Genomic DNA, 11,929 nt, shown 5'->3' with positions numbered 1-11,929 from the left:
GTAAAGAAAGGCCGGAAAAACTATGCCCGAACTCGTGGAAAATTTTCAAAAAAATATTTTTGAGAAGGTAATTTTATAAGCTTTAATCACTGAAATTTTTGGAATGCACTTTTTTTTCGTTTTTGAGTTATGGCCAATTTTGTGAAAAATGTCCAGATGTGCCATATAAGACTTTTCTTTGAAAAATCATAACTCAAGAACGAAACATTGTAGAAACAAAGTTTTTATATGAAAATTTAAGCAAATTTTCTCAGAAATCCAAAAAAAAATATGAACTGGAAAAAGTTTTCCACAAAATTTTCCACCGTTAGGGAAATTCATAAAGAAAAGCTGGAAAATCTATGCCCGAACTCGCGGAAAATTTTTATTAAAATATTTTTGAGAAGGAAACTTTATAAACTTCAATTATAGTAACTTTTAGGATGTACTTTTTTTTTGTTCCTAAGTTATGGTCAATTTTGTAAAAAATGCACAGATTTGCCATACATGCCTTTTTCGTTTAAAAATCATGACTCAAGACTCATCATGACTTGTCGAACCGGTAATGGAGCACTTCACGCAAATTTTCATCTTTTTCGTAATCCACCGAACTCTATTCGAATGAAGCTTACTGATGAGGCCTTGGCTGATCGATCGTAGATTTGTCCTTACTGATTTGTGGCCGTCCAGTCCGAAGGGGTTACAGCATAAAGAATTGTATTCGTAATATTGAACTTTGTCCATTTCAACAGCTTCGGGAAAACTTTTTTTACTTTCCAAAAATTATTAAAGAGGAATATAAAGCTGATAGACAACACTTGCACTTTCTCACTGCTCTTTGTTAGTTTTTGGTAAACTTATGACTCTCAAGCCATTTCAACGCTTTAAACTTGAATTGGTAAATATCTATTTGTCATATTGTCTACCCATTTATTTGACTGTCAATTTTGTAGTTACCTAACAGGAAAAAAATTGCCTACATTCTGATTGAAGAAAACTTTGTAGTTTCGTTCTTAAGAAATTTTGTTTATGAACTTATAAATTTGTAAATATATGGTTCAAACAGGTCATCCTAGCAATATTTGATCATGTTTTAGGGACGAAAAATGAGCGTATTGAAAAATATTGTAGGATTGGATCTTATTGATCGCTCTTTTCAAATATACTTTGTTTGAAAGCTGGAATAGCTAATCGGGTTTTCATTATTTGTTTTCATAAACAGTGAAAAATGTCCTGGGAAACTGATTCCATTTCAAAAATTTCATATTTTTTAGATAATTTGAATCCGGTTCGACAAGTCATGATGAGTCTTGAGTCATGATTTTTAAACGAAAAGGCATGTATGGCAAATCTTTGCATTTTTTACAAAATTGACCATAGATCAGGAACTAAAGAAAAGTACATCCTAAAAGTTACCAGAATTGAAGTTCATAAAGTTTCTTTCTTAAAAATATTTTATTAAAAAATTTCCGCGAGTTCGGGCATAGATTTTCCAGCTTTTATGAATTTCCCCAACGGTGGAAAATTGTGTGGAAAACTTTTTCCAGTTCATTTTTTTTTTGATTTCTGAGAAAATTTGCTTAAATTTTCATATAAAAACTTTGTTTCTACAATGTTTCGTTCTTGAGTTATGATTTTTCAAAGAAAAGTCTTATATGGCACAACTGGACATTTTTCACAAAATTGGCCATAACTCAAAAACGAAAAAAAAGTGCATTCCAAAAATTTCAGTGATTAAAGCTTATAAAATTACCTTCTCGAAAATATTTTTTTGAAAATTTTCCACGAGTTCGGGCATAGTTTTTCCGGCTTTTCTTTACGAATTTTGCCAACGGTGGAAAATTTTGTGGAAAACTTTTTCCAGTTCATATTTTTTTTGGATTTTTGAGAAAATTTGCTTAAATTTTCATATAAAAACTTTGTTTCTACGATGCTTCGTTCTTGAGTTATGATTTTTCAAAGTAAGTAGTGTCAAGGGAAAACAAAAAATTTCCACCTGAGTTTTCCGGAAAAATAGGCGACCCTGAATTTTTCTCAATTTTTTTTATTCATATATCCATGAGCCACAGGCAGGAAAAAGTTTCATGAAAATCTGAGACCCTTCGGCCAAAACCCGTACGGTAATAAAAAAAAATCCCCAGATTTGCGCAATAAGAAAACCACATGACTCGAGTTTGAGTGTGGTAGCAATTTATATTTCGTCATTGACTTCACGGCATTCACGGTATCAACATTAGGTTGTCGTGTGAATCAAAACATGAATGTGAAAACTAAAAATAATGAAAACTCTGCTTTACATATTGAATATGAATGTAGTGGCCTGATGGGTCGATAGCTTTTGGGGGAGGAAGGATCCTTCCCAGGTTTCCTGATGGGGATGACTTTTGCTGACTTCCACGACGAGGGGAAGTAGCTAAGTTGGAGCCAGATGTTGGTAGAACTGGAGATTCAATTGCTTGAGCTCCAAGTAAAGGATGTTGTCGAAACCCCATCATGTTTTTGGATGTTTTGAGATAGGCCAGCAATTCGTCACCAGTGATCTCCAACTCCTCCGAGAAGTCGTTGGGAGATTGGTGTAGGTTAGTGATCCTTTATAAGAGAGATACGCGGAAGCTGACATTTCTGTCAAAGTGTGAGCCAATTGAGCAGCGAGAGCTGTCAAAGCGTGAGCCAAACGAACATGCGTTATGTTTGATTTGAACTTTTCTTGAGAAGTAATGTAATCCGCTTAAAATTATTGCGATGAAAGTTGTTTTGCGTAGAGCAAAAAATATGAAATATTTACCTGCTTTGAATGTTTGTCGATGCGATATTTAGTTAGTGATTTTTTCTGCTGTTTATTAGTTTGGAAATGCAGCTCAAAGATCTATAACGAAACAAAATACATTTTTAGCAATGAGAAAGTCATGTCCGTGTTACAATATTATTCTCGACGCCGGGCAAACTCAGCACTGCTGGTCTGTTGCCAAATCATTCCATTTTACTTCCATTTTACTGATCACTAGTGTAGGTTAGCTGCGTGTTCGGAGACAGCAGCTTCGTGTGGGCTAGGAATGTCTAGCTCAAGATTGTGGGAGCTGATGAAATGCCGACCTATCTCAGCAGCCTTCTCCGCAGGGGTTATCAAGCGATCCTTAGAGTCGGTGTTGTCTAATGGGATCAACGGTGGAATTGGTCTTGGTTTGGTTTTAAGAATTTTGGTCATCTTCAAGAATGGTCTAGCACAATCTGGGAGAGAGCGGATCTTTTTGGAAAAGTCTTCGTTTTTAAGGTCCACCATGCTGACCTTGACAATTGTGAAAATGCGATTAACTTCGCTTTTTAACGCAGGCAGACCAGTGCGTTGGTACTGCCTGCGTTTGGTGTATCGTAAACGAATGAGATTTTTGTTAACACGATCGATAAAAAGGGTGTTGCTCACCTGACCAGATGCTGGTACATGCTGCTCTCGGGCCACGGAGATGGCCTCTTCGACGCTCTGCAGCTGCCGGTCGATATCTTCCACGGACGCCAGAAGAGCCTCGTACCAGATGTTGGCGTCGACACACCGCTGGAATCGACCCTAGTCGACACGGTGGTGGTTGCGCTGATGCCGGTTGTCCAGGGAACATACTGGTCAGGAAGACATCGATGGTTGAGTGAGCCCGGACCGGCTCAGGCGGGTGGGTGGATCCGGGCTCAGGATGGTGTAGTGGCCTTCCTCCAGGTCCTGTTGTAGGATCAGGCCATTCCTGTTTCGTCGGGTGTTTCCCATGTCTCGTGCCTTGCGTTCAGGCTGCCAGCCAGGATGAACTGCTCCTGCCGCCGTGTCAGCTTGGTGAGGTCTTGCTTTAGGGCCGGCGATATTCCGTCATTGATGGTACCTTGCTTCGGGCAGTACGCCGCGATGATCTTGATTGGGCCGATGGAGGTTTCCACCAGAACACCAACGGCCTAGATGACTTACAGCTGGAAGCTCGGCACCAGGGTGCAGTTTACGTTCCTCCGCAGAGCAATCGCAACACCTCCTCCTTCAGTGCCGCACCGGTCAAGCCGCACAAGTCGGAAGGCGGGGATGAAGACGTTAACTTCCGGCTTGAAGTGCGTCTCCGTGATCACGGCTATATCTATGCCTTCCTGGTCCAGTAAGGTGGACAGCTCTCGGGTTTTGCTCCGTAGGGAGCAAGCGTTCCAATTGGAGATCTTGGTGATGACCTCACGGGCAATATTTATACCAGATTACAATTTTGCTCTCGTTAATATACTCTTCTCCCCGATGCGATTGCATCATCCTATTTCCCTTTGGTCGATCGCTTTTGCGCAGTTAGGTAGGGAATGATGCACAGCCAACTGCTGGCACTTGATGCGCTAGTTGTGACGCTAATATGACCTGGCCATCCTCAGAAATACTGTCAGTGTTTCAAGTGTTGCCAAAATGTCTTCGCTTTCGCGAACAGTGTGCTTGGTGAAAACAAAGCAAGAGAGGAAAGTGCTTTGTGGTGGTCTCAGCAATCGTATTCGTTTTCTCGAGACCTGTTTTTTATTTAAAAAAATTCAAACCACGAAATAAGGAGGAAAAAATGACTATGAACATTTTTGTTTAACAAAAGTGTCTGGTAAAATAGTTACATATGATGAGGACTACATTTTGACATTAAGTGACATTAGAGTGGTCCTACAAAATGCAGAAAAATGTATAACATATACTGCATATTCTACAAATACCTCCAGAGATACAATATACCATTTAAACCTCCAAGTTGTACCTTTCAGATCCTGCGTAAATTGCATCACCGTTTCCCCCTTTTTGAGATATTGAAGTTTAAAAAATATTTGTTTTTGAATAAAAATGGCAATAATCTCATAATGAATGAATAGAATCAATTAATACTTTCGCCACAATGCGCGTTTCAACTAGTACAAAATCTTTGCGGAAGACGTAATTTTAATAGAATTTGAAATTAAAAAGTTATGGGCAAAATAACAGTTTTTCATGGACTACCCTACCTTGCATCATTGGAAACGTCATAGGCTACAGTAAACATACACGGTTGGCGTCTTCAGCAAAGTTTCACTTGAAAAGCATAAATATTGGCAACAATATTTCCGTATTTTGTTGGACCACCCTTATTTTTTTGTTCGTATTCTTATTAGCATTACGTCCTCCTGGGACAAAACCTGCTTCTCAGCTTAGTGTTCTTATCCACAGGTTTTTACTGAGAGCTTTCTTTGCCAAAGTTACCATTTTCGCATTCGTATATCGTGTGGCTGGTACGATGATACTCTATGCATAGGGAAGTCAAGGAAATTTCCATTACGAAAAGATCCTGAACCGATCGGATATCGCACCCAGACACCTTCAGCATGACTTTGCTTTGTAGCCGCGGACTCTAACCACTCGGCTAAGGAAGGCACCAATGTCACCCTAATGTCACTTAATGTCAATATTTTGCAGAAGACACTTTTGTTCTAAAAATCATTTTCATTATCAAAATATTTTTTCCTCTTAAATTTGTGATCTGGTCCAATGTGCAATGCATTGGTATAAGCATAAACTGCATTACCAAGTTAATAAGTATGATTTATCAACTTATCAATAGTCAATCAGACGCCTGTAGTAATCGACCGATACACAAAATTATGAATGTTCCACAAGTACCGCTGTATGAGAGAAGCTTCTCGGTTTGAAAGACGAGAACATGGTACAAAAATTTCCCCCTGCTCGGATGGTGGGTAGGTTTACGCTACACGTTAGAAAATGTGGGGAATTTCTTTATAGCATAAACAATCCGTCCCAAGTTCGCCGAGGCTGAGGGTTCGCCACTGGCTGCAAGGAATGGATTTGCCATTTTCCTTCGACGATGTTTTGTCTTTTCCTCAAATTCTCATTCCTGCTCGGCTCGACTGTCCGGCTCATGGTGCCTCTGGTTTTGTTATTCCCGGGATAGCTTGGCCATGGCCATACTCCTCAGCTGGCATTGTACAATGTGGATACAATTTAAGCCGAAGAATTGGAGAGGAGATTTCTTTTTTACATCATGAAGGTAATCAAATTTTATGGGTCTGGGAGATTTGAGAATGTGGCGTGTAGCAGTTGAAACTGGACACCTGCGTTTTAGATGTAATTAAAAGTAAGAGCTCACCATGCCGTCGTCTGACGGTTGATGGGAACATTTCTCGCCTACGATTTCCGACCAATTTGTTTCGTGTTCAATGACTTGAAACAAATATATTCTAATGAGTATTTATGATTTACAAATTTAGTTGCAAAACAGCTGATTTTGGATCTAATATTAGCCAACAGCTTGTTACTCTGCAATATAAGCATATTTTTTACCCATTATCAGTTAAACTTGATCAATCTGACAAAAAATAGCTGCTAGTGCTATGAATTGTGCTAAAACGACTTGCAACACTTTTTAGTCAAATATTTTTTACATAAATACGGTTGAAATTTCTCGACTGGAAAGTATTGCAGAGTGGTATTTTCGGCGATGCAGTCCAATAACGAATCAATAGCTCTTTTTGCTCCAAGGTCCGACGTTTCAATATTTATAACATCTTTTTCAAGGATTCTGCAAGAATACATAATTATTACAAAAACAAAGTTATCAAGAACATTTTCAATTCTCACAGAAACAATAGCTTTTTTCAGGTGGCTAGGTTGAGGAATGGTTGTCGTACAACATATTAACATTATGTGCCAGTAACTATTATTGACCATGTGATCTTTGTAAATGTGTATTGTTAGTGATTTTATGTAATGTTTGTAGGAAGTTGTTAATGTTAATATGTTATACGACGACCATTGCTCATAATTCGGAGCCTGACAAAAAAGCCATTGTTTCCGTGAGAATTGAAAATGTCCTTGATAACTTTGTGTTTGTAATAATAATGTATTTATGTAGGAACCTTGAAAAATATGTAATATATATTGGAACGTCGGACCTTGAAACAAAAACGGCTTTTGATTCGCTATTGGCTTACATCGCCGAAAATACCACTCTTCTTACATATATTTTTTGGTGAAACACTGAAAAGTGACAGACAGGCAACTCTGGGATTTTATCTAAATCACTACCTTACGCAACGTAATCCACCTATCCCTATCCACGTACCAATGGAATTTGGAAGAGTGTAACTTTGTATGACCTAGAAAAGGTAATGATAAGCTTTTCTATTCTCCTTCACGTAAAAAAAATCTCACAATGATAAAACAATTGAATCTATCATAAAAGCACTCCCTCCATTTTTGTAACAGGTTCCAGTAATATTGGTAGATGTAGAGGTTTGTTGATGTGTGGATTTAATTCTCGCCTCAGTCCTGAAATTTTGCATTAATAATATAAACGATTCTGCATCTGCCTCTACATGCTCTTTCAGTGTCTAAATGAAACATTTTCAAACGAAAAATGTATTCCCAAGAAAGATAAACACGTGTCAGCGTTTTTAATCTCAGTGAACCGATAGATGGATGAAATGTAATTCTAGATTTTCGACAACTATGAAATAAAACTATCTGCCAGCAGCCACCGATTCACCTGTCACTGCAACGTATCACCTCGACAGAGAATTTTCCACCACGACACCTAAAGCCAAACCCAAAACATTGGCACAAAACCAGTCTAAATGGAAACATTAAACTTTCATATAATTTATCCTGGATTAAGAAAGGATTATCCGACCCCTTTTTCATCTGCTCATCCTCACCATATTAATGGGCTGCTGCCTCTGCTGCTACGTTGTGATGGGTGCATTCCAAGTTGTATGCAATCGCATTCTCAGCCATTCATCTAAATGTGTACCTCTTTCCATCACCCCCCGCCTACACCTTATGAATGGATGGACAGAAGCTGCTTATATGTGGATATGTGCTCATAATGTCTGGCTAGGCAAATGTGCCATAAACATCACCGCCATCATCGCCATCAGATTGAGCATTTGGGATCACATCCGACGATGGCAATCTCTTCCAATCGTGCCATATTCATAATGGTAATCGACTTCCCACGTGAGACGATTGAACCTTACGCACCAAATGCAGGCAAGCGTTGTCGAGCGTGAGGCCAGAGTGCATTTACTGGTGAATCTGGTAGGTACGGCCACATGGAAGTTTCTCTTCGTGGAAAACAGAGATTAAAGTGTGGCGATGCCTTATAAACCGTACCGTAGCCGATTGAAAGACCAAACTTAAGATCGTGGGTTCGAATCCCACCGTTCACGGATCTTTTCGGGAATTAAATTTACTCGACTTTTCAGGGCATAGAGTATCTTCGTATCTGTCACACGATATAAACATGCAAAAATTTTCAAAGCTCTCAGTTATATCTGGGGAAGTGTTCATAAGAACATTCCTGAAAGAAGATCTGTTCTTTGTACACGGTACAGGGATTAAATCCTGAGAAAATTTAGAGAATCTCTCACGTAACGCTCTCTGTAACAATCATAACATGCAGTACATTATGAGAGATTGTTTATCGTATACTGCTACAACTGATCAGATCGGGTGGATAGCAGTGCGTGATAAAACCCCTCTAAACAAGCTCCAAACCTGGCGGCACTGTTCCTATCGGAAGATCGGGGATTCGTATCAACAACATCCTTCATTAAGGTTTGATGAATAAGTTTTCATTATGGGTTGATAAATTTATAAATACCTATTGTAAAATCGGGTGTAATTGATCAGGTGATCATCGTATCACACGATTTAATTTATGCGTAATGGAGCACAAATATCAATGTATGCTGCAGTAAATGAACGTTGTTATTCGTAACCATTGTCGCATTATGTGTTGTGAAGTTCTTTGCGTTAAAGAATGTTTATTACTATGAAAATAGAGTAAATTTTCAAAATCATGCACATTGCAGTATTGACAAACACGCATGAACTTCTATTTCTAAGCAGGGATTCGAACATGGTATAAACCTGAAAGATTGTGAGAATGCTTGAGATATATCCCCAAACCAGATTTCATCTCTAAAACTCGTACCAATTAGCTCATATGGTTGAAATAATTAAATTTCTGTTAGATATCATTGAATTCCTTAGTAAATTGCATACATTTAGGCGTTTTCCGCGTAATTCTTGAAATTTGACTATTCGTTATTTATATAAATATTGCATTGTTAAGAATTTGACAAGCATATTCGGATTCGGGGAGCTCAAATTTATCATGTAGAGTTGTTTTGAAAACTAATAATAATGGTATTGACAAGTGATCAATTTCATCCCGAAATGAGATCCCCTGATTTTTTATTTTAGAGATATTTGTTAACACTAAAATGACATTTGTTAGAAAATTTCGATACATGAGACGATGAGGTACACCTTCGTACTTGTTTTCCTGCATTTAGTTGTTTGGCATTGTTAACTTTATAGAGAACAGACTAGAAAAACCGTGAGAAATGATCAATTTCACCCGAAATTACGGTATTTACATTACAGTAGTAACGTGTTTGGAACATTTCTCAAAATTTCTCCGTGGTAATTTTCATATAAACCTACTTCGTCTTTGGGCCACCTTCATATCACCACCAAGAAAGCTGAAAATTTCACAGAACACTATTTTTATGGTAAGGATAGAAAGTAAGATATGGGAGATTGGATTTTCCCCTATGTGAGATTATGCAGTGTACGAAATGATGTGGGTTTCAGTATTTTTATGTAGGGATTCATATTAACATTATATATACCAAGATGTTTTATGCGATCCTGTCATTGTACTGCAAATTGATGTCAAAAGCAGATCTGCCTTTTCGGGTGGCAGAATTGATCTTTAGGGATATTCGTCATTTCCGATCAATTCTGTTAGTAGTTTCAAAGCCAGCAGCATTCCACAACGAGGAGGCGATTAATGTTTTGGTTCCTTTCTATTCTGGGAAACGCAAACGCATGTTATTTTTCGTTGCCATTTCTAACGTGCCGAGAACTATTTAGAGAAGGTTCCATAATTAACCTTGAAGTACGCGGCTTTTTAGCTGGAGGTTCATCCTTCAAAACAAAACCGAGCCCTTTGTCGCTTAAATTTTTCGGTAGCGAACAAAAACTGTACATAACTGCATGGTTAATTTTCATCACAGCTAGCTCGACATCGATACCGTATTGTTTTCCCATTGGTATCTGTTATTTCTTCTACAACGTTTAGCACCACATCTCTTTGAAGCTCTCGTTTTTCACTAATTTTCACCAGAGTTGCTTGCTGTCACTATCAACGCTTGAAATTTGCTGATTTGTACAGGCCGACTGCGATACAATTCGAATCATTTCGTATCACATCAACATCATGCTGTCTACTCCATCACCAGTGCATTGATGGCGATAGACTATGGATATCACTGATGGGTCAAGTTTAGCCTTAAATTAAGCAAATAAAATGGCAATATATTGGTATGATATTCTTGATAGTGCTACAGACGGATTAAAACTGTGTGTTGGTCACGTGATCACTCATTCTGCAGTGATTGTGATCTAGAGTGCGATGTCGCATCACCGCTGTTGGTTGTCAGATCAAAGTGATATTGATAGTTCACAACTGATATTGATAGTTTTAGTCCATCAGCCATCAGCTGATATGACTGATTTTGTGCAACTCTGATTTTCACTCAACTAATTATAATCTGATTCTGTGAAAAAAATGAACGTTTGTTATTAGGGCTGCTGTTAATCTCAACTGGCGAGTTGAGATGCGATGTCACGCTACACGATAAGTTGTTCATCTGCAACAACCAGACAGCTCACCAAATGTGTCAGATTGGTATGGAAGAAACCAGGCTTCTGGCACCACAATACCACCCCATGGAAGGGACGAATTACCCTCGAGTTAAAGGCCCCCTCATCAAATAACAACAACTACCCCATGGGAAAAAACAAGGTACCGTAATCCGGGGTATCTTTGATCAGCGGGGTGACATTGATCGGAATGACTCATCTCGTAATAAGTTGGTATCATCATTTATTGATGAAACATTTCCAAAGCATGAATGTTGCTTCTCTTTCTTATATTTATGTGCTATTAAAAACTAAGATTTATGCGTAAATTTGTCAAGTTTGCGAAACGATGGTTTCAATGGTTAAGGATGACACTACCGAAGATTTATGTCTCACATAAGTTCTGCAAGCGATATGAGCAAGGAAAATGCGGTTCTCACTAAAAATGGCATCGCCAAAAATGATTCCGCTGTCAAAACTTTTATAAGTATGTTCAATTAGGCAACATTAACGAATTACTGTTAAGAATGCAGAATTCCCTTAGGAAATTGCCTACCTTTAGGCGTATTTCGCTGTTGGATGTGTTTTTAATTGTAGAATAATTCAAAAAGTAAATGAGATGTAAGCGTTTGAACACCATATTCGGCTTCAGGGGCCATGATTTTAGTAAGTAACGATATTTTCAATATTACCGAACGTTGTTTACATGGATGATCAATGTTACCCCATATCAGCTAAATGAAAAAATCACCTAAAACATTTTAATAAACATGCTTAAATCTTTCAAATAACAAAATACAGTATATAGTCACGAGCTATGGGTGGCAGTACTTGTTTTAAAAATATAAAACTCACAACATTTACATTTTTGGGTGAAATATTTAAGAAATATTCTAAAAACTGATCAATGTTACCCCGGATTACGGTACCATCTTCGGTTCCCACTGGGAAGTGGTTCCCCAAGACAGTTGAATGTTAGTAAACAAATAGTCGTTTCGGGACAAACAATGTAGAATGGCGACACCATACCAATACCAAAAGATTTATTTTGAATTGATATATAATTTTTCATATAATCGAAAGTCAGTTTTCTATTTTGGGGTAACTTTGATATGGAGTATGCATCGAACAAAATTGAATGGATTACGAACATTTGTAGGGCATTGTATACCTCTAGGCGTTAAACGTTATATGGAAATTTTTGACTTAGATTACAAAAATGGTCCCAGTTTGTGAAAATGCTTTTCGCTAAGAGATTTGAGT

Source organism: Aedes aegypti, chromosome 2 (genome assembly GCF_002204515.2).
Source record: "Aedes aegypti strain LVP_AGWG chromosome 2, AaegL5.0 Primary Assembly, whole genome shotgun sequence".
NCBI lineage: Eukaryota > Metazoa > Arthropoda > Insecta > Diptera > Culicidae > Aedes > Aedes aegypti.
This window is presented reverse-complemented; position numbering follows the sequence as displayed.